The following is a 23218-nucleotide window of genomic DNA, read 5'->3' as shown; positions in this document are numbered from 1 at the left end:
CTCCTGCTCTATGTCCTCTCTCTATCTCTCCCTCTCTGACCTCTCTCTCTCACTCTCCCCCTCTCCCTTTCTGACCTCTCTCTCTAGCACTCTCTGACCTCTCTCTCTCTCTCTCCCTCTCAGAGCTCTATCTCACCCTCTCTGACCTATTTCTCTCTCTCCCTCTCTAACCTCACTCTCTTGCCATCTCTGACCTCTCTCTGTCTCTCTCCCTCTGACCTCTGTCTCTCTCTCCCTCTCTGAGCTCTAGCTCTCCCTCTCTGACCTATTTTTCTCTCTCCCTCTCTGACCTCTCTCTCTTTCTCTCTCTCTCCCTTTCTGACTTCTCTCTCTCATTCCCTGTCTCACCTCTCTATCTCTTCCTCTCTGACCTCTCTCTCTCTCCTTCTCTGACCTACCTCTCTCCCCCTCTGACCTCTCTCTCTCTCTTTCCCTCTCTGACCTCTCTCTCTCTCTCCCTGACCTCTCTCTCACTCTCCCTCTGACCTATCTCTCTCTCCCTCCCTCTCTAACCTCTTCATCTCTCTGTCCTCTCTCTCTCTCCCTCTAACATCTCTCTATCTCTCACTCAGACCTCTCTCTCCCTTTCTGACACCTCTCTCTCTCTCCCTGTCTCTCTTTCTCTCGCTCTCTGACTTCTCTATCTCTGCCTCTCTGTTCTCTCAGTCTCCTTCTCTGACATCTCTCTCTATCTCTCTCTCCCTCTCTGAAATACCTCTCTCGCTCTCTGACCTCTCTCTCACTCTCTCTACCTTTCTGACCTCTCTCTCTCTCCCTCTCTAGCATCTATTTCTCTCTACCTCTCTAACATCTATTTCTCTCTCCCTCTCTGACCTCTCTCTCTCTCTCCTCTCTGACCTCTCACTCTCTCCCTCTCGGACCTTTCTCTCTATCTCCGACCGCTCTCTATTTCTCTCTGTCTCTGACATCTCTATCTCTCTCCCTCCCTGACTTCTTTCTCTCTCACCCTCTCTGAACTCTCTCTCTTTCTGACCTCTCTCTCTCTCTCCCTCTCTGACTTCTCTCTCTCACTCTCTGACCTCTCAATCTCTCTCCCTCTGACCTGTCTCTCTCTCTCCCTCTCAACTCTCTCTCTCTCCCTCTCTGACCTCTCCATCACTCCGTCTCTGACTTCTCTATCTCTGCCTCTCTGTTCTCTCAGACTCCTTCTCTGACATCTCTCTCTATCTCTCTCTCCCTCCCTGAAATACCTCTCTCGCTCTCTGACCTCTCTCGCACTCTCTCTACCTCTCTGACCTCTCTCTCTCTCCCTCTCTCACTCTCTGTCCTCTCTCTCTCTCTCCCTCACTGAACTCTCTCTCTCTCCCTCTCTGACCTCTATCTCTCCCTCTCTGACCTCTTTCTCTATCACTTCCTCTCCCTCTCCCCTTGTGACCTCTCTCTCTCTCTCACTCTCTGACCTCACTCTCTCCCTCTCTGACATCTCTCTCTCCCTCTCTGACCTCTCTCTCCCTCTCTGACCTCTCTCTCTCTCTCTCTCTCTCTCTCCCTCCCTGACCTCTCTCTCTGCTTCTCCATCCTCTCTCTCGCTCTCTCCCTCTGACGTCACTCTCTCTCGCCCGCTCCGACATCTCTCTCTCCCTCCCTCTCGGACTTATCTCTCTCCCTCTCTGAATTCTCTCCATTTCCCTCTCTGACCTCACTCTCTCTCTCCCTCTCTGACATCCCTCTCCTGCTCTATGTCCTCTCTCTCTCTCTCTCCCCCTCTGACCTCTCTCTCTCACTCTCCCCCTCTCCCTCTCTGACCTCTATCTCTAGCACCCTCTGACCTCTCTCTCTCTCTCTCTCCCTGTCTGAGCTATATCTCTCCCTCTCTGACCTATTTCTCTCTCTCCCTCTCTAACCTCACTCTCTCGCCATCTCTGACCTCTCTCTCTCTTTCTCCCACTGACCTCTCTCTCTCTCTCCCTCTCTGACCTCTCTCTCTCTCTCTGAGCTCTATCTCTCCCTCTCTGACCTATTTTTTTCTCTCCCTCTCTGACCTCTCTCTCTTTCTCTCTCTCTCCCTTTCTGACCTCTCTCTCTCATTCCCTGTCTCACCTCTCTAACTCTCCCTCTCTGACCTCTCTCTCTCTCCTCCTCTGACCTACCTCTCTCCCTCTCTGACTTCTCTCTCTCGCTGTCCCTCTCTGACCTCTCTCTCTCTCCCTGACCTCTCTCTCACTCTCCCTCTGACCTATCTATCTCTCCCTCCCTCGCTAACCTCTCTCTCTCCCTCTCTGTCCTCTCTCTCTCTCCCTCTGATGTCTCTCTATCTCTCATTCTGACCTCTCTCTCCCTCTCTGACCCCTCTCTCTCTCCCTTTCTCTCTTTCTCTCGCTCTCTGACTTCTCTTTCTCTCCCTCTCTAACATCTATTGCTCTCTTCCTCTCTAATATTGATTTCTCTCTCCCTCTCTGACCTTTCACTCTCTCTCCCCTCTGACGTCTCTCTCTCTCTGTCCCTCTCTAAAATATCTCTCTCTCCCTCGCTGACCTATCTCTCTCTCTCCCTGAACTCTCTCTCACTCTCCCTCTGACCTCTCTCTCTCTCTCTCCCTCTCTTACCTCTCTCTCTCTCCCTCTCTGACCTCTCTCTCTCTCTCTCCCTCTGACGTCTCTCTATCTCTCCCTCTGACCTCTCTCTCCCTCTCTGACCCCTCTCTCTCTCCCTGTCTCTCTCTCTCTCGCTCTCTGACTTCTCTCTCTCTCCCTCTCTAATATCTATTTCTCTCTTCCTCTCTAACTTCTATATCTCTCTCCCTCTCTGACCTCTTACTCTCTCTCTCTCCCTCTCTGACCTCTCTCTCTCTCCCTCTCTGACCTTTCTCTCCCTCCCTGACCGCTCTCTCTTTCTCTCCCTCTCTGACCTCTCTCTATCGCTCTCTGACCTCCCTCTCTTTCTCCCTCTTTGACCTCTCTCTCTCTCTTCCTCTCCCTCTCCCTCTCTGACCTCACTCTCTCCCTCTCTGACATGTCTCTCTCCCTCTCTGTCCTCTCTCTCCCTCTCTGACGTCTCACTCTCTGCTTCTCCGTCCTGTCTCTCTCTCGCTCTCTCCCTCTGACGTCACTCTGTCTCGCCTGCTCTGACATCTCTCTCTCTCTCCCTCAGTGTCCTCTCTCTCTCTCCCTCTCAGACATCCCTCTCCTGCTCTATGTCCTCTCTCTCTCTCTGACCTCTCTCTCTCACTCTCCCCCTCTCCCTTTCTGACCTCTCTCTCTAGCACCCTCTGACCTCTCTCTCTCTCCCTCTCAGAGCTCTATCTCACCCTCTCTGACCTATTTCTCTCTCTCCCTCTCTAACCTCACTCTCTCGCCATCTCTGACCTCTCTCTGTCTCTCTCCCTCTGACCTCTCTCTGTCTCTCTCTCCCTCTCTGAGCTCTATCTCTCCCTCTCTGACCTATTTTTCTCTCTCCCTCTCTGACCTCTCTCTCTTTCTCTCTCTCTCCCTTTCTGACCTCTCTCTCTCATTCCCTGTCTCACCTCTCTATCTCTCCCTCTCTGACCTCTCTCTCTCTCCTTCTCTGACCTACCTCTCTCCCCCTCTGACCTCTCTCTCTCTCTCTCTGTCCCTCTCTGACCTCTCTCTCTCTCCCTGACCTCTCTCTCACTCTCCCTCTGACCTATCTCTCTCTCTCTCCCTCTCTAACCTCTCTCTCTCCCTCTCTGTCCTCTCTCTCTCTCCCTCTGACGTCTCTCTATCTCTCACTCTGACCTCTCTCTGCCTTTCTGACCCCTCTCTCTCACTCCCTGTCTCTCTTTCTCTCGATCTCTGACTTCTCTATCTCTGCCTCTCTGTTCTCTCAGTCTCCTTCTCTGACATCTCTCTCTATCTCTCTCTCCTTCTCTGAAATACCTCTCTCACTTTCTGACCTCTCTCTCACTCTCTCTACCTCTCTGACCTCTCTCTCTCTCCCTCTCTAGCATCTATTTCTCTCTACCTCTGCTAACATCTATTTCTCTCTCCCTCTCTGACCTTTCTCTCTCTCTCCTCTCTGACCTCTCTCTCCCTCTCGGACCTTTCTCTCTATCTCTGACCGCTCTCTATTTCTCTCTGTCTCTGACCTCTCTCTCTCTCTCCCTCTCTGACTTCTCTCTCTTCCTCTCAGACCTCTCAATCTCTCTCCCTCTGACCTGTCTCTCTCTCTCCCTCTCAACTCTCTCTCTCTCTCCCTCTCTGACCTCTCCATCTCTGACTTCTCTATCTCTGCCTCTCTGTTCTCTCAGTCTCCTTCTCTGACATCTCTCTCTATCTCTCTCTCTCTCTCTGAAATACCTCTCTTGCTCTCTGACCTCTCTCTCACTCTCTCTACCTCTCTGACCTCTCTCTCTCTCCCTCTCTCACCCTCTGTCCTCTCTCTCTCTCCCTCACTGAACTCTCTCTCTCTCTCTCTCCCTCTCTGACATCTATCTCTCCCTCTCGGACCTCTTTCTCTATCACTTCCTCTCCCTCTCCCCTTGTGACCTCTCTCTCTCTCTCACTCTCTAACCTCACTCTCTCGCCATCTCTGACCTCTCTCTGTCTCTCTCCCTCTGACCTCTCTCTCTCTCTCCCTCTCTGACCTCTCTCTCTCTCTCTCCCTCTGAGCTCTATCTCTCCCTCTCTACCCTATTTTTCTCTCTCCCTCTCTGACCTCTCTCTCTTTCTCTCTCTCTCCCTTTCTGACCTCTCTCTCTCATTCCCTGTCTCACCTCTCTCTCTCTCCCTCTCTGACCTCTCTCTCTCTCTCCTTCTCTGACCTACCTCTCTCCCTCTCTGACCTCTCTCTCTCTCTGTCCCTCTCTGACCTCTCTCTCTCTCCCTGACCTCTCTCTCAATCTCCCTCTGACCTCTCTCTCTCTCCAGCCCTCTCTAACCTCTCTCTCTCCCTCTCTGTCCTCTCTCTCTCTCCCTCTGACGTCTCTCTATCTCTCACTCCGACCTCTCTCTCCCTCTCTGACCTCTCTCTCTCCCTCTCTCTCTCTCTCTCGCTCTCTGACTTCTCTTTCTCTCCCTCTCTAACATTTATTGCTCTCTTCCTCTCTAATACCGATTTCTCTCTCCCTCTCGGACCTTTCACTCTCTCTCCCTCTTGACCTCTCTCTCTCTCTCCCTCTCTGACCTTTCACTCCCTCTCTGACCGCTCTCTCTTTCTCTCACTCTTTGACCTCTCTCTGTCCCTCTGTGACCTCTCTCTCTTTCTCCCTCTCTGACCTCTCTCTCTCCCTCTCTGACCTTTCTCTCTATCTCTGACTGCTCTCTCTTTCTCTCCCTCTCTGACCTCTCTCTCTCTCTCCCTCCCTGACTTATTTCTCTCTCACCCTCTCTGAACTCTCTCTCTTTCTGACCTCTCTCTCTCTCCCTCTCTGACCTCTCTCTATCCATCTCTGACCTCAATCTCTTTCTCCCTCTCTGACCTCTCTCTCTCTCTCCGAACTCTATCTCTCCCTCTCTGACCTCTCTCTCTCACTCTCGCCCTCTCCCTCTCTGACCTCTCTCTCTATCCCATTCTGACCTCTCTCTGTCTCTCTCCCTCTGACCTCTCTCTCTCTCCCTCTCTGACATCTCTCTCTCTCCCGCTCTGAGCTCTATCTCTCCCACTCTGACCTATTTTACTCTCTCCCTCTCTGACCTCTCTCTCTTTCTCTCTCTCTCCCTCTCTGACCTCTCTCTCTCCCTGTCTCACCTCTCTCTCTCTCTCCCTCTCTGACCTCTCTCTCTCCCTCTCTGACCTATCTCTCTCTCTCTCCCTGAACTCTCTCTGTCACTCTCCCTCTGACCTTTCACTCTCTCTCTCCCTCTCTAACCTCTCTCTCTCTCCCTCTCTGACCTCTCTCTCTCTCTCTCTCCCTCTGTTGTCTCTCTATCTCTCCCTCTGACCTCTCTGTCCCTCTCTGACCCCTCTCTCTCTGTCCCTGTCTCTCTCTCTCTCGCTCTCTGACTTCTCTCTCTCTCGCTCTCTGGCATCTATTTCTCTCTACCTCTCTAACATCTATTTCTCTCTCCCTCTCTGAACTCTCTCTCTCTCTCTCTCCCTCTCTAACGTCTCTCTGTCTCCCTCTCTGACCTTTCTCACTATCTCTGTTCACTCTCTCTTTCTCTCCCTCTCTGACCTCTCTCTCTCTCCCTCTCTGACTTCTTTCTCTCTCACCCTCTCTGAACTCTCTCTCTTTCTGACCACTCTCTCTCTCTCTCCCTCTCTGACCTCTCTCTATCCCTCTCTGACCTCTCTCTCTTTCTCCCTCTCTGACCTTTCTCTCTCTCTTCCTCTCCCTCTCCCGCTCTGACCTCTCTCTCTCTCTCCGACCTCTATCTCTCCCTTTCTGACCTATCTCGCTCTCTCCCTCTCTGACTTCTCTCTCTCTCCCTCTCTGACCTCTCACTCTCTCTCCCTGTGACCTGTCTCTCTCTCTCCCTCTGACCTCTCTCTCACTCTCCCTCTCTGACCACTCTATTTCTCCCTCTCTGACCTCTCTATCTCTCCCTCTCTGTTCTCTCTCTCTCCTTCTCTGACATCTCTCTCTATCTCTGTCTCGCTCTCTGACTTACCTCTCTCGCTCTCTGACCTCCCTCTCACTCTTTTTCACTCTCTGACCTCTCTCTCTCTCCCGCCCTCTCTAACCTCTCTCTCTCCCTCTCTGTCCTCTCTCTCTCTCCCTCTGACGTCTCTCTATCTCTCACTCCGACCTCTCTCTCCCTCTCTGACCCCTCTCTCTCTCGCCCTCTCTCTCTCTCTCTCTCGCTCTCTGACTTCTCTTTCTCTCCCTCTCTAACATCTATTGCTCTCTTCCTCTCTAATATCGATTTCTCTCTCCCTCTCTGACCTTTCACTCCCTCTCTGACCGCTCTCTCTTTCTCTCACTCTTTGACCTCTCTCTGTCCCTCTGTGACCTCTCTCTCTTTCTCCCTCTCTGACCTCTCTCTCTCTCTCCCTCTCTGACCTTTCTCTCTATCTCTGACCGCTCTCTCTTTCTCTCCCTCTCTGACCTCTCTCTGTCTCTCCCTCTCTGAACTCTCTCTCTCTCTCCCTCTCTGACCTCTATCTCTCCCTTTCTGACCTCTTTCTCTCTCACTTCCTCTCCCTCTCCCCCTGAGACCTCTAACTCTCTCTCCCTCTCTGACCTCTCGCTCTCACTCTCCCCCTCTCCCTCTCTGACCTCTCTCTCTATCCCTCTCTGACCTCTCTCTCTCTCTCTCTCCCTCTCTGAGCTCTATCTCTCCCTCTCTGATTTATTTTTCTCTCTCCCTCTCTGACCTCTCTCTGTCTCTCTCCCTCTCCCTCTCTGACTTTTCTCTCTCTCTCTGACCTCTCTCTCTCTCCCTCTCTGACCTCTCTCTCTCTCTCGCTCACTGACCTCACTTTATCCCTCTCTGACATCTTTCTCTCCCTCCCTGACCTCTCTCTCCCTCTCTGACCTCTCTCTCTCTCTCTCCCTCCCTGACCTCTCTCTCTCTGCCTCTCCGTCCTCTCTCTCTCTCTCGCTCTCTCCCTCTGACCTCACTCTCTCTCGCCCGCTCCGAGATCTCTCTCTATCTCCCTCTCTGACTTTTCTCTCTCCCTCTCTGACCTCTCTCCTTCTCCCTCTCTGACCTCTCTCTGTCTACCTCTGTAACCTGCCTCTCTCTCTACCCCTCTCTGACCACTCTCTCCCTCTCTGAACTCTCTCTCTCCTTCTCTGACCTCTCTCTGTCTCTCCCTCTCTGAACTCTCTCTCTCTCTCCCTCTCTGACCTCTATCTCTCCCTTTCTGACCTCTTTCTCTCTCACTTCCTCTCCCTCTCCCCCGAGACCTCTAACTCTCTCTCCCTCTCTGACCTCTCGCTCTCACTCTCCCCCTCTCCCTCTCTGACCTCTCTCTCTATCCCTCTCTGACCTCTCTCTCTCTCTCTCTCTCCCTCTCTGAGCTCTATCTCTCCCTCTCTGATTTATTTTTCTCTCTCCCTCTCTGACCTCTCTCTGTCTCTCTCCCTCTCCCTCTCTGACTTTTCTCTCTCTCTCTGACCTCTCTCTCTCTCCCTCTCTGACCTCTCGCTCTCACTCTCCCCCTCTCCCTCTCTGACCTCTCTCTCTATCCCTCTCTGACCTCTCTCTCTCTCTCTCTCTCCCTCTCTGAGCTCTATCTCTCCCTCTCTGATTTATTTTTCTCTCTCCCTCTCTGACCTCTCTCTGTCTCTCTCCCTCTCCCTCTCTGACTTTTCTCTCTCTCTCTGACCTCTCTCTCTCTCTCTCTCTGACCTCTCTCTCTCTCTCTCCCCCTCTCCCTCTCTGACCTCTCTCTCTCTCCCTCTCTGAACTCTCTCTCTCTCTCCCTCTCTGACCTCTATCTCTCCCTTTCTGACTTCTTTCTCTCTCACTTCCTCTCCCGCTCCCCCTGAGACCTCTAACTCTCTCTCCCTCTCTGACCTCTCTCTCTCACTCTCCCCCTCTCCCTCTCTCCCTCTCTGACCTCTCTCTCTATCCCTCTCTGACCTCTCTCTCTCTCTCTCCCTCTCTGAGCTCTATCTCTCCCTCTCTGACCTATTTTTCTCTCTCCCTCTCTAACCTCACTCTCTCTCCCTCTCTGACTTCTCTCTCTCTCTCTCTCACCTCTCTCTCTCTCTCTCTGCCTCTCTGACCTTTCTCTCCCTCTCTGACCACTGTCTCTTTCTCTACCTCTACGACCTGATTCTCTCTCTCCCTCTCTGAACTCTCTCCCTCTGTCCCTCTGATCTCTCTCTCTCAATTCTGCTGACTTCTCTCTCTCTCCCTCTCTGACCTTTCTCTCTCTCAAACAGTGACCTCTCTCTCTTCCTCATCCTCTACCTCTCTGACATCTCTCTCTCTCCCTCTCTGACCTCTCACACTCCCTCTCTGAAATCTCTTTGCCTCTCCGACCTCTCTCTATCCCTCTCCGACATGTCTGTCCCTCTCTGATTTCTCTCTCTCTACTTCTCTGACATATCTCTCTCTCTATCTCTCTCCTGCTCACCCTCCCCCTCTGACCACTCTCTCTCTCCCTCTCTGACCTCTCTCTCACTCTCCTTCTGACCTCTCTCTCTCTCTCCCTCTCTGACATCTCTCTCTCTCCCTCTCTGGCCTCTCTCTCTCTATCTCTCTCCTGCTCCCCCCTCTCCCACCTCTCTCTCTCTCTCCCTCTCTGACCTCTCTCTCTCTTTCTCTGACCTCTCTCTCTCACTCTCTCTCCCTCTCTGTCCGCTCTCTCTATCCCTCTCTGACCTATCTCTCTATCTCTCCCTCTCAGATCTCTATCGCTCCCTCTCTGACCTATTTCTCTCCCTCCCTCACTAAACTCTCTCTCTCTCCTTCTCAGACCTCTCTCTGTCTCTCCCCCTCTGACCTCTCTCTCTCTCTCTCTCTGACCTCTACCTCTCTCCCTCTGACCTCTCTCTCTCTCTCCCTCTGACCTCTCTCTCTCTCTCCCTCTCTGACATCCCTCTCCCCCTCTACATCCTCTCTCTCTCTCCCTCTCTGACCTCTCTCTCTCACTCTCCCCCTCTCCCTCTCTGACCTCCCTCTCTATCCCTCTCTGATCTCTCTCTCTCTCTCTCTCTCCATCTCTGAGCTCTATCTCTCCCTCTCTGACCAATTTCTCTCTCTCCCTCTGTAACCTCTCTCTCTCTTCATCTCTGACCTCTCTCTGTCTCTCTCCCTCTGACCTCTCTTCTCCCTCTCTGACCTCTCTCTCTCTCTTTCTCCCTCTCTGAGCTCTATCTCTCCCTCTCTGACCAATTTTTTTTTCCCTCTCTGACCTCTCTCTCTTTCTATCTCTCCCTCTCTGACCTCAGTCTCTCTCCCTGCCTCACCTCTCTCTCCCTCCCTGACCTATTTTTCTCTCTCCCTCTCTGACCTCTCTCTCTTTCTCTCTCTCTCCCTCTATGACCTCTCTCTCTCTCTCTGACCTCTCTCTCTTTCTCCCACTCTGACCTACCTCTCTCACCCTCTGACCTCTCTCTCTCTCTCTCTCTGTCCCTCTCTGACCTCTCTCTCTCCCGCTCTCTGACCTCTCTCTCTCTCTATCCCTGACCTCTCTCTCATTCTCCCTCTGACCTCTCTCTCTCTCTCCCTCTCTAACCTCTCTCTCTCTCCCTCTCTGACCTCACTCACTCTCACTCCCTCTCTAACCTCTCTATCTCTCCCTCTGACTTCTCTCTCTCTCCCTCTCTATCATCTATTTCTCTCTACCTCTCTAACATCTATTTCTCTCTCCCTCTCTGACCTCTCTCTCTCTCTCCCTCTCTGACCTCTCTATCTCTCCCTCTCTGACCTCTCTATCTCTCTCCCTCTGTTCTCTCTCTCTCCTTCTATGACATCTCTCTCTATCTCTCTCTCCTCTCTGACCCACCTCTCTCACTCTCTGACCTCTCTCTCTCCCTCACTGAACTCTCTCTCTCTATCTCTCTCCCTCTTTGAAATCTATCTCGCCCTCTCTGACCTCTTTCTCTCTCTCCGAACTCACTCTCTCCCTCTCTGACATCTCTCTCTCCCTCCCTGACCTCTCTCTCCCTCTCTGACCTCTCTCTCTCTCCCTCCCTGACCTCTCCCTCTCTGCCTCTCCGGCCTCGCTCTCTCTCACTCTCTCCCTCTGACCTCACTCTTTCTCGCCTGCTGTGACATCTCTCTGTCTCTCCCTCTCTGACTTCTCTCTCTCCCTCTCTGACCTCTCTCCCTCTCCCTCTCTGACCTATATCTCTACCTCTGTGACCTGTCTCTCTCTCTCCCCCTCTCTGACCACTCTCTCCCTCTCTGAACTCTCTCTCTCCCTCTCTGGCCTCTCTCTGTCTCTCCCTCTCTGACATCTCTCTCTCTCCCTGTCTGACCTATCATCTCCCTCTCTGACCTCTCTCTCTCTATCCCTCTCTGACCTCTCTCTCTCTCTTCCTCTCCCCCTCCCTCTCTGACCTCTCTCTCTATCTCCCTCTGTCACCTCTCTCTCTCCCTCTCTGACCTCTCTCCCTCCCTCTCTGACCTCTCTCTCTTTTTCCCTCTCTGACATCTCTCTCTCTCTCTCTGACTTCCCTCTTTCTCCCTCACTGACCTTTCTCGACCTCTCTGACCTCTCTTTCTTTCTCTCTTTCCCTCTCTGACCTCTGTCTCTCTCTCTCTCACTCTCAGACCTCTCTCACACTCTCCCTCTCTGACCTCTCTCTCTCTCCCTCTATGACCTCTGTCTCTCCCTCCCTGACATCTCTCCCTCTCCTTCTCTGACCTCTCTCTCTTTTCCACTCCCACTCCCTCTCTGACCTCTCACTCTCCCTCTCCCTCTCAGAGCTCTATCTCTCCCTCTCTGACTTATTTCCCTCCCTCCCTGTCTACCCTCTCTCTCCATCTCTGACATCTCTCTGTCTCTGTCCCTCTGACCTCTCTCTCTCTCTCCGTCTGACCTCTCTCTCTCCCAATCTGACCCCCCTCTCTCTCTCCCTCTCTGAGCTCACTCTCTCTCTCCCTCTCTGACGTCTCTTTCGCTCTCTGTCCCTCTCTGAAGTAGCTCTCTCTCTACCTCTCTGACCACGCTCTCTCTCTCGCCCTCTCTTACCTCTCACTCTCTCTCACACTCTCTCCCTCTCTGACCTCTCTCTCTCTCTCCTGTCTGACCTCTTTATCTCTCCCTCTCTGACCTCTCTCTCCCTCTCTGTCCTCTCTCTCTCTCCCTCCCTGACTTCTCCCTTTTTCGCACTCTGACCTCTCTCTCTCTCTCCCCCACTCTGATACCTCTCCCTCTCTCTCACTCTCTGACGTCTCTCACTCTCTCCCTCTCTGACATCTCACCATCTCTCTCCCTCCCTGACCTCTCCCTATCACCCTCTCTGACCTCTCTCTCTCTCTCTCTCTCTGATCTCTCTCCCTCTCTCTCACTCTCTGACCTCTCTCACTCTCTCCCTCTATGACAACTCTCTCTCTCTCCCTCTATGACCTCTCTCTCTCACTCCCTGACCTCTCTCTCTCCCTCTCTCTGCTCTATCTCTCCCTCTTTGACCTATATCTCTCTCTTCCTCTCCAACCTCTCTCTCTCTACCTCTCTGATCTCTTTCTCTCTCTATCCCTCTGACCGCTCTCTATCTCTCCCTCTGACCTCCCTCTCTACCTTTCTGACCCTTCTCTCTCTCCCTGTCTCGCTCTCTGACTTCTCTCTCCCTCTCCCTATCTAACATCTATTACTCTCTCCCTCTCTGACCTCTCTCTCTCTCATTCTGACATCTCTGTCTCTCTCTCTCTCTCCCTCTCTGACCTCTTTCTCTCTCTCTTCCTCTCCCTCTCGACCTGTCTCTCTCTCTTTCCCTCTCTGATATCTCTCTCTCCCTCTCTGACCTCTCTCTCTCTCTCTTCCTCTCCCTCTCTCAACTTTCTCTCTCCCACTCTGTGACCTCAATCTCTATCTCTCTGACCTGACTCTCTCTCTCCCTCTCTGACTTGTCTCTCTATCCCTCTCTGAACTCTCTCTCTCTGTCCGTTGAGCTCTCTCTCTCAATCCCGCTGACTTCTCTCTCTCTCTCCGTCTCTGACCTTTCTCTCTCTCCAACACTGATCTCTCTCTCTCTCTCTTCCTCTCCCTCTATATCTCTGACCTCTCTCTCTCTCCCTCCCTGACCTCTCCCTATCACCCTCTCTGACCTCTCTCTCTCTCTCCCTCTCTGATCTCTCTCCCTCTCTGACCTCTCTCAAACTCTCCCTCTCTGACATCTCTCTCTCTCTCCCTCTATGACCTCTCTCTCTCGCTCTCTGACGTCTCTCTCTCCCTCTCTCTGCTCTATCTCTCCCTCTTTGTACTATATCTCTCTCTCCCTCTCCAACCTCTCTCTCTCTCCATCTCTGACCTCTCTCTCTCTCTCTCCCTCTGACCGCTCTCTATCTCTCCCTCTGACCTCTCGCTCTCCCTTTCTGACCCCTCTCTCTCTCCCAGTTTCGCTCTCTGACTTCTCTCTCTCTCCCTCTCTGATCTCTCTCCCTCTCTCTCACTCTCTGACCTCTCTCACTCTCTCCCTCTCTGACATCTCTCTCTCTCTCCCTCTATGACCTCTCTCTCTCGCTCTCTGACGTCTCTCTCTCCCTCTCTCTGCTCTATCTCTCCCTCTTTGTACTATATCTCTCTCTCCCTCTCCAACCTCTCTCTCTCTCCATCTCTGATCTCTCTCTCTCTCTCCCTCTGACCGCTCTCTATCTCTCCCTCTGACCTCTCTCTCTCTCCCTTTCATACCCCTCTCTCTCTCCCTGTCTCGCTCTCTGACTTCTCTCTCTCTCTCTTCATCTCCCTCTCCCTCTCGACCTGTCTCTCACTCTTTCCCTCTCTGAAATCTCTCTCACCCTCTCTGACAACTCTCTCTCACTTCCACTCCCTCTCTCAACTTTCTCTCTCCCACTCTGTGACCTCAATCTCTACCTCTCTGACCTGACTCTCTCTCTCCCTCTCTGATCTCTCTCTCTCTCTGTTCCTCTGAGCTCTCTCTCTCAATTCCACTGACTTCTCTCTCTCTCCCTCTCTGATCTTTCTCTCTCTCAATCACTGATCTCTCTCTCTCTCTTCCTCTCCCTCTACCTCTCTGACCTCTCTCTCTCTCCCTCTCTGACATCTCGCACTCCCTCTCTGACCTTTCTCTTTCCCTCTCCGACCTCTCCCTATCCCTCTCCGACCTGTCTCTCCCTCTCTGATTTCTCTCTCTCTACTTCTATGACATATCTCTCTCTCTATCTCTCTCCTGCTCACCCTCCCTCTCTGACCAGTCTCTCTCTTCCTCTCTGACCTCTCTCTCACTCTCCCTCTGACCTATTTCTCTCTATCTCCCTCTCTGACCTCTCTCTCTCTATATCTCTCCTGCTCCCCCCCACTCTGACCTCTCTCTCTCTCTCTCCCTCTCTGACCTCTCTCTCTCCTTCTCTGACGTCTCTCTCTCACTCTCTCTTCCTCTCTGTCCTCTCTCTCTCTCCCTCTCGGAGCTCCATCTCTCCTTCCCTGACCTATTTCTCTCTCTCCCTCTCTAACCTCTCTCTCTCCATCCCTGACATCTCTCTGTCTCTCTCCTTCTGACCTCTCCCTCTCTCCCTCTGACCTCCCACTCTCTCTCCCTCTCTGACCTCTCGCTCTCACTCTCGCCCTCTCTCTCTCTGACATCTCTCTCTATCCCTCTCTGACCTCTCTCTCTCTCGCTCTCCCTCTCTGAGCTCTATCTCTCCCTCTCTGACCTATTTCTCTCTCTCCCTCTCTAAACTCTCTCTCTCTCCATCTCTGAGCTGTCTCTGTCTCTCTCCCTCTAACCTCTCTTTCTCTCTCTCCCTCTCTGACATCCCTCTCCCCCTCTATGTCCTCTCTCTCTCTCTCACTCCCTGAACTCTCTCTCTCACTCTTCCCCTCTCCCTCTCTGACCTCTCTTTCTATCCCTCTCTGACCTCTGTTTCTCTCTGAGCTCTATCTCTCCCTCTCTGATTTATTTTTCTCTCTCCCTCTCTGACCTCTCTCTGTCTCTCTCTCTCTCCCTCTCTGACCTCTCTCTCTCTCTGACCTCTCTCTCTCTCCCTCTCTGACCCCTCTCTCACTCTCTGACCTCTCTCTCTCTCTCCCTCACTGAACTCTCTCTCTCTATCTCTCTCCCTCTTTGACCTCTATCTCTCCCTCTCTGACCTCTTTCTCTCTCACTTCCTCTCCCTCTCCCCCTGTGACCTCTCTCTCTCTCTCTCTGACCTCACTCTCTCCCTCTCTGACATCTCTCTCTCCCTCTCTGACCTCTCTCTCCCTCCCTGACCTCTCTCTCTCTGCCTCTCCGTCCTCGCTCTCTCTCTCTCTCTTCCTCTGACCTCACTCTTTCTCACCTGCTGCCACATCTCCCTCTCTGACTTCTCACTCTCCCTCTCTGACCTCTCTCCCTCTCCCTCTCTGACCTCTCTCTCTCTACCTCTGTGACCTGTCTCTCTCTCTCCCCCTCTCTGACCACTCTCTCCCTCTCTGAAATCTCTCTCTCCCTCTCTGACCTCTCTCTGTCTCTCCCTCTCTGACATCTCTCTCTCTCTCTCTCCCTGTCTGACCTATCATCTCCCTCTCTGACCTCTCTCTCTCTATCCCTCTCTGACCTCTCTCTCTCTCTTCCTCTCCCCCTCCCTCTCTGACCTCTCTCTCTATCTCCCTCTGTGACGTCTCTCTCTCCCTCTCCGAACTCTCTCCCTCCCTCTCTGACCTCTCTCTCTTTTTCCCTCTCTGACATCTCTCTCTCTCTCTCTCTGACTTCCCTCTTTCTCCCTCATTGACCTTTCTCGACCTTTCTGACCTCTCTTTCTTTCTCTCTTTCCCTCTCTGACCTCTCTCTCTCTCTCTCTCACTCTCAGACCTCTCTCACACTCTCCCTCTCTGACCTCTCTCTCTCTCCCTCCATGACCTCTTTTTTCCCTCTCTGACATCTCTCCCTCTCCCTCTCTGACCTCTCTCTCTCTTCCACTCCCTCTTCCTCTCTGACCTCTCTCTCTCCCTCTCCCTCTCAGAGTTCTATCTCTCCCTCTCTGAATTATTTCCCGCCCTCCCTGTCTACCCTCTCTCTCTCTCCATCTCTGACATCTCTCTGTCCCTGTCCCTCTGACCTCTCTCTCTCTCTCTGTCTGACCTCTTTCTCTCCCAATCTGACCCCTCTCTCTCTCTCCCTCTCTGACCTCGCTCTCTCTCTCCCTCTCTGACGTCTCTCTCTCTGTGTCCCTCTCTGAAGTCGCTCTCTCTCTACCTCTCTGACCACGCTCTCTGTCTCGCCCTCTCTGACCTCTCACTCTCTCTCCCTCTCTGACTTCTCTCTCCCTCTCTGTCCTCTCTCTCTCTCCCTCCCTGACCTCTCCCTCTCTCGCACTCTGACCTCTCTCTCTCTCTCCCACTCTGATATCTCTCCCTCTCTCTCACTCTCTGATGTCTCTCACTCTCTCCCTCTCTGACATCTCTCCATCTCTCTCCCTCCCTGACCTCTCCCTATCACCCTATCTGACCTCTCTCTCTCTCTCTCCCTCTCTGATCTATCTCCCTCTCTCTCCCTCTCCAACCTCTCTCTCTCTCCCTCTCTGATCTCTCTCTCTCTCTCTCTCCCTCTGACCGCTCTCTATCTCTCCCTCTGACCTCTCTCTCTCCCTTTCTGACCCCTCTCTCTCTCTCCCTGTCTCGCTCTCTGACTTCTCTCTCTCTCTCTCTGACATCTCTCTCTCTCTCTCTCTCCCTCTCTGACCTCTCTCTCCCTCTCTACCTCTCTGACCTCTTTCTCTCTCTCTTCCTCTCCCTCTCCCTCTCAACCTGTCTCTCTCTCTTTCCCTCTCTGATATCTCTCTCTCCCTCTCTGACCTCTCTCTCTCTTCCTCTCCCTCTCTCAACTTTCCCTCTCCCACTCTGTGACCTCAATCTCTACCTCTCTGACCTGACTCTCTCTCTCCCTCTCTGACTTCTCTCTCTCCCTCTCTGAACTCTATATCTCTGTCCCTCTGAGCTCTCTCTCTCAATTCCGCTGACTTCTCTCTCTCTCTCGCTCTCTGACCTTTCTCTCTCTCCAACATTGATCTCTCTCTCTCTCTTTTCCTCTCCCTCTACCTCTCTGTCCTCTCTCTCTCTCCCTCTCTAACCTCTCACTCTCTCCATCTGTGACCTCTCTTTGTCTCTCTCCCTCTGACCTCTCTCTCTCTCCCTCTGACCTCTCCCTCTCTCCCTCTGACCTCTCTCACTCTCCCTCTCTTACAACCCTCTCCCCTCTATGTCCTCTCTCTCTCTCCCTCTCTGACCTCTCGCTCTCACTCTCCCCCTCTCCCTCTCTGACCTCTCTCTCTATCCCTCTCTGACCTCTCTCTCTCTCTCTCCCTCTCTGAGCTCTGTCTCTCCCTCTCTGACCCATTTCTCTCTCTCCCTCTCTAACCTCTCACTCTCTCCATCTGTGACCTCTCTTTGTCTCTCTCCCTCTGACCTCTCTCTCTCTCCCTCTGACCTCTCCCTCTCTCCCTCTGACCTCTCTCTCTCTCCCTCTCTTACAACCCTCTCCCCCTCTATGTGCTCTCTCTCTCTCCCTCTCTGACCTCTCACTCTCAATCTCCCCCTCTCCCTCTCTGACCTCTCGCTCTATCCCTCTCTGACCTCTCTCTCTCTCTCTCCCTCTCTGAGCTCTTTCTCTCCCTCTCTGACCCATTTCTCTCTCTCCCTCTCTAACCTCTCTCTCTCTCCATCTCTGACCTCTCTCTGTCTCTCACCCTCTGACCTCTCTCTCTCTATCTCCCTCTCTGACATCTCTCACTCTCCCTCCCTGACCTCTCTCTCTCTATATCTCTCCTGCTCCCCTCCTCTCTGACCATTCTCTCTCTCTCTCCCTCTCTGACCTCTCTCTCTCCTTTTCTGACCTCTCTCTCTCACTCTCTCTTCCTCTCTGTCCTCTCACTCTCTCCCTCTCGGAGCTCTATCTCTCCTTCCCTGACCTATTTCTCTCTCTCCCTCTCTAACCTCTCTCTCTCTCTCCCTCTCTGACCTCTCTATCTCTCCCTCTCTGACCTCTCTATCTCTCTCCCTCTGTTCTCTCTCTCTCCTTCTCTGACATCTCTCTCTCTGTCTCTCTCACCCTCTCTGACCTAACTCTCTCATTCTCTGACCTCTCTCTCCCTCTCTCTCACTCTCTGACCTCTCTCTCTCTCTCTCCCTCTCTGACTTCTCTATCTCTCCCTGTCTGACCTCTCTATCTCTCTCCCTCTGTTCTCTCTCTCTCCTTCTCTGACATCTCTCACTATCTCTCTCACCATCTCTGACCTACCTCTCTCGCTCTCTGACCTCTCTCTCCCTCTCTCTCACTCTCTGACCTCTCTCGCTCTCCCTCTCTCACTCTCTGGCCACTCTCTCTCTCTCTGCCTCACTGAACTCTCTCTCTATCTCTCTCCCTCTTTGACCTCTATCTCTCCCTCTCTGACCTCTTTCTCTCTCACTACCTCTCCCTCTCCCCCTGTGACCTCTCTCTCTCTCTCTCTGACCTCACTCTCTCCTCTCTGACATCTCTCTCTCCCTCCCTGACCTCACTCTCCCTCTCTGACCTCTCTCTCTCTCTCTCTCTCTCTCCCTCCCTGACCTCTCTCTCTCTGCCTCTCCGTCCTCGCTCTCTCTCGCTCTCTCCCTCTGACCTCACTCTTTCTCGCCTGCTGCGACATCTCTCTCTCTCTCCCTCTCTGACTTCTCACTCTCCCTCTCTGACCTCTCTCCCTCTCTCTCTCTGACCTCTCTCTCTCTACCTCTGTGACCTGTCTCTCTCTCTCCCCCTCTCTGACCAATCTCTCCCTCTCTCCCTCTCTGACCTCTCTCTGTCTCTCCCTCTCTGACATCTCTCTCTGTCTCCCTGTCTGACCTATCATCTCCCTCTCTGACCTCTCTCTCTATCCCTCTCTGAACTCTCTCTCTCCCTCTCTGACCTCTCTCTGTCTCTCCCTCTCTGACATCTCTCTCTCTCTCCCTGTCTGACCTATCATCTCCCTCTCTGACCTCTCTCTCTCTATCCCTCTCTGACCTCTCTCTCTCTTCCTCTCCCCCTCCCTTTCTGACCTCTCTCTCTGTCTCCCTCTGTGACCTCTCTCTCTCCCTCTCTGACCTCTCTCCCTCCCTCTCTGACCTCTCTCTCTTTTTCCCTCTCTGACATCTCTCTCTCTCTCTGATTTCCCTCTTTCTCCCTAACTGACCTTTCTCGACCTCTCTGACCTCTCTTTCTTTCTCTCTTTCCCTCTCTGACCTCTCTCTCTCTCACTCTCAGACCTCTCTCACACTCTCCCTCTCTGACCTCTCTCTCTCCCTCTATGACCTCTGTCTCTCCCTCTCTGACATCTCTCCCTCTCCCTCTCTGACCTCTCTCTCTCCCTCTCCCTCTCAGAGTTCTATCTCTCCCTCTCTGAATTATTTCCGGCCCTCCCTGTCTACCCCCTCTCTCTCTCCATCTCTGACATCTCTCTGTCTCTGTCCCTCTGACCTCTCTCTCTCTCTGTCTGACCTCACTCTCTCCCAATCTGACCCCTCTCTCTCTCTCCCTCTCTGACCTCGCTTTCTCTCTCCCTCTCTGACGTCTCTGTCTCTGTGTCCCTCTCTGAAGTCACTCTCTCTCTACCTCTCTGACCACGCTCTCTGTCTCGCCCTCTCTGACCTCTCACTCACTCTCCCTCTCTGAACTCTCTCTCCCTCTCTGTCCTCTCTCTCTCTCCCTCCCTAACCTCTCCCTCTCTCACACTCTGACCTCTCTCTCTCTCTCTCCCACTCTGATATCTCTCCCACTCTCTCACTCTCTGATGTCTCTCACTCTCTCCCTCTCTGACATCTCTCCATCTCTCTCCCTTCCTGACCTCTCCCTATCACCCTCTCTGACCTCTCTCTCTCTCTCCCTCTCTGATCTCTCTCCCTCTCTCGCACTCTGACCTCCCTCTCTCTCTCTCCCACTCTGATATCTCTCCCTCTCTCTCCCTCTCCAACCTCTCTCTCTCCCTCTCTGATCTCTCTCTCTCTCTCCCTCTGACCGCTCTCTATCTCTCCCTCTGACCTCTCTCCCTTTCTGACCCCTCTCTCTCTCTCCCTGTCTCACTCTCTGACTTCTCTCTCTCTCTCTCTGACATCTCTCTCTCTCTCTCACTCCCTCTCTGACCTCTTTCTCTCTCACTTCCTCTCCCTCTCCCACTGTGACCTCTCTCTCTCTCTCTCTCTGACCTCACTCTCTCCTCTCTGACATCACTTTCTCCCTCCCTGACCTCTCTCTCCCTCTCTGACCTCTCTCTCTCTCTCTCTCCCTCCCGGACCTCTCTCTCTCTCTCTGCCTCTCTGTCCTCGCTCTCTCTCGCTCTCTCCCTCTGACCTCACTCTTTCGCGCCTGCTGCGACATCTCTCTCCCTCTCCCTCTCTGACCTCTCTCTCTCTACCTCTCTGACCTGTCTCTCTCTCTCCCCCTCTCTGACCACTCTCTCCCTCTCTAAACTCTCTCTCTCCCTCTCTGACCTATCTCTGTCTCTCCCTCTCTGACATCTCTCTCTCTCTCCCTATCTGACCAATCATCTCCCCCTCTGACCTCTCTCTGTCTCTCCCTCTCTGACCTCTCTCTCGCTTCCTCTCCCCCTCCCTCTCTGACCTCTCTCTCTATCTCCCTCTGTGACCTCTCTCTCTCCCTCTCTGACCTCTCTCCCTCCCTCTCTGACCTCTCTCTCTTTTTCCCTCTCTGACATCTCTCTCTCTCTGACTCCCACTTTCTCCCTCACTGACCTTTCTCGACCTCTCTGACCTCTCTTTCTTTCTCTCTTTCCCTCTCTGACCTCTGTCTCTCTCTCTCTCACTCTAAGACCTCTCTCACACTCTCCCTCTCTGACTTCTCTCTCTCTCCCTCTATGACCTCTGTCTCTCCCTCTCTGACATCTCTCCCTCTCCCTCTCTGAACTCTCTCTCTCTTCCACTCCCTCTCCCTCTCTGACCTCTCTCTCTCCCTCTCCCTCTCAGAGCTCTAGCTCTCCCTCTCTGACTTATTTCCCACCCTCCCTTTCTACCCTTTCTCTCTCTGCATATCTGACATCTCTCTGTCTCTTTCCCTCTGGCCTCTCACTCTCTCTCCGTCTGCCCTCTCTCTCTCCCAATCTGACCCCTCTCTCTCTCTCCCTCTCTGACCTCGCTCTCTCTCTCCCTCTCTGACGTCTCTTTCGCTCTCTGTCCCTCTCTGAAGTCGCTCTCTCTCTACCTCTCTGACCACGCTCTCTCTCTCCTTGTCTGACCTCTCTATCTCTCCCTCTCTGACCTCTCTCTCCCTCACTGTCCTCTCTCTCTCTCTGTCCCTGACCTCTCCCTCTCTCGTACTCTGACCTCTCTCTCTCTCTCTCCCACTCTGATATCTCTCCCTCTCTCTCACTCTCTGACGTCTCTCACTCTCTCTCTCTCTGACATCTCTCCATCTCGCTCCCTCCCTGACCTCTCCCTATCATCCTCTCTGACCTCTCACTCTCTTTCACTCTCTCTCCCTCTCTGACCTCTCTCTCTCTCTCCCTGTCTGACCTCTCTATCTCTCCCTCTCCGACCTCTCTCTCCCTCTCTGTCTCTCCCTCCCTGAACTCTCCCTCTCTCGCACTCTGACCTCTCTCTCTCTCTCTCTCTCTGTCCCACTCTGATATCTCTCCCTCTCTCTCACTCTCTGACGTCTCTCACTCTCTCCCTCTCTGACATCTCTCCATCTCTCTCCCTCCCTGACCTCTCCCTATCATCCTCTCTGACCTCTCTCTCTCTCTCTCCCTCTCTGATCTCTCTCCCTCTCTCGCACTCTGACCTCCCTCTCTCTCTCTCCATCTCTGATATCTCTCCCTCTCTCTCACTTTCTGACGTCTCTCACTCTCTCCCTCTCTGACATCTCTCCATCTCTCTCGCTCCCTGACCTCTCCCTTTCACCCTCTCTGACCTCTCTCCCTCTCTCTCCCTCTCTGATCTCTCTCCCTCTCTCACTCTCTGACCTCTCTCACTCTCTCCCGCTCTAACATCTCTCTCTCTCTTCCTCTATGACCTCTCTATCTCACTCTCTGACGTCTCTCTCCCTCTCTCTGCTCTATCTCTCTCTCTTTGACCTATATCTCTCTCTCCCTCTCCAACCTCTCTCTCTCTCCCTCTCTGATCTCTCTCTCTCTCCCTCTGACCGCTCTCTATCTCTCCCTCTGACCTCTCTCTCTCCCTTTCTGAACCCTCTCTCTCTCTCTCCCTGTCTCGATCTCTGACTTCTCTCTCTCTCTCCCTCTCTAACATCTATTACTCTCTCCCTCTCTGACCTCTCTCTCTCTCTGACATCTCTCTCTCTCTCTCTCCCTCTCTGACCTCTCTTCCCTCTATCCCTCTCTGACCTCTTTCTCTCTCTCTTTCTCTCCCTCTCCCTCTCGACCTGTCTCTCTCTCTTTCCCTCTCTGATATCTCTCTCACCCTCTCTGACCTCTCCCTCTCTCTTCCTCTCCTTCTCTCAACTTTCTCTCTCCAACTCTGTGACCTCAATCTCTACCTCTCTGACCTGACTCTCTCTCTCCCTCTCTGACTTCTCTCTCTCTCCCTCTCTGCACTCTATCTCACTGTCCCTCTGAGCTCTCTCTCTCAATTCCGTTGACTTCGCTCTCTCTCTCCCTCTCTGACCTTTCTCTCTCTCCAACACTGATCTCTCTGTCTCTCTCTTCCTCTCCCTCTACATCTCTGACCTCTCTCTCTCTCCCTCTCTGACATCTCGCCCTCCCTCTCTGACCTTTCTCTTTCCCTCTCCGACCTCTCTGTATCCCTCTCCGACCTCTCTCTCCCTCTCTGATTTCTCTCTCTCTACTTCTCTGACATATCTCTCTCTCTATCTCTCTCCTGCTCACCCTTCCTCTCTGACCACTCTCTCTCTCCCTCTCTGACCTCTGTCTCACTCTCCCTCTGACCTCTTTCTCTCTATCTCCCTCTCTGACATCTCTCTCTCTCCCTCCCTGTCCTCTCTCTCTCTATATCTCACCTGCTCCCCCCCACTCTGACCTCTCTCTCTCTCTCTCCCTCTCTGACCTCTCTCTCTCCTTCTCTGACCTCTCTCTCTCACTCTCTCTTCCTCTCTGTCCTCTCTCTCTCTCCCTCTCAGAGCTCTATCTCGCCCTCCCTGACCTCTTTCTCTCTCTCCCTCTCTAACCTCTTTCTCTCTCCATCTCTGACCTCTCTCTGTCTCTCTCCCTCTGACTTCTCTCTCTCTCCCTCTGACCTCTCCCACTCTCCCTCTGACCTCTCTCTCTCTCCCTCTCTTACAACCCTCTCCCCCTCTATGTCCTCTCTCTCTCTCTCTCTCTGATCTCTCTCTCTCACTCTCCCCCTCTCCTTCTCTGACCTCTCTTTCTATCCCTCTCTGACCTCTCTCTCTCTCTCTCTCCCTCTCTGAGCTCTATCTCTCCCTCTCTGATTTATTTTTCTCTCTCCCTCTCTGACCTCTCTCTGTCTCTCTCTCTCTCTCCGTCTCTGAGCTTTCTCTCTCTCTCTGACCTCTCTCTCTCCCTCTCTGACCTCTCTCTCTCTCCCTCTCTGACCTCTCTCTCTCTCTCTCCCTGAGCTCTCTCTCACTCTCCCTCTGACCGCTCTCTCTCTCTCTCCCTCTCTAACCTCTCTATCTCTCCCTCTGACTTCTCTCTCCCTCTCTGACCCCCCTCTCTCTCTCCCTGTCTCTCTCTTTCTCACTCTCTGACTTCTCTCTCTCTCTCTCTAACATCTATTTCTCTCTACCTCTCTAACATCTATTTCTCTCTCCCTTTCTCTGACTTCCCTCGCTCTC

The sequence above is a fragment of the Carcharodon carcharias genome, chromosome 8 (genome assembly GCF_017639515.1).
Source record: "Carcharodon carcharias isolate sCarCar2 chromosome 8, sCarCar2.pri, whole genome shotgun sequence".
Lineage (NCBI taxonomy): Eukaryota > Metazoa > Chordata > Chondrichthyes > Lamniformes > Lamnidae > Carcharodon > Carcharodon carcharias.
The sequence above is the reverse complement of the archived record's forward strand: the minus strand, read 5'-3'. Positions refer to the sequence as shown.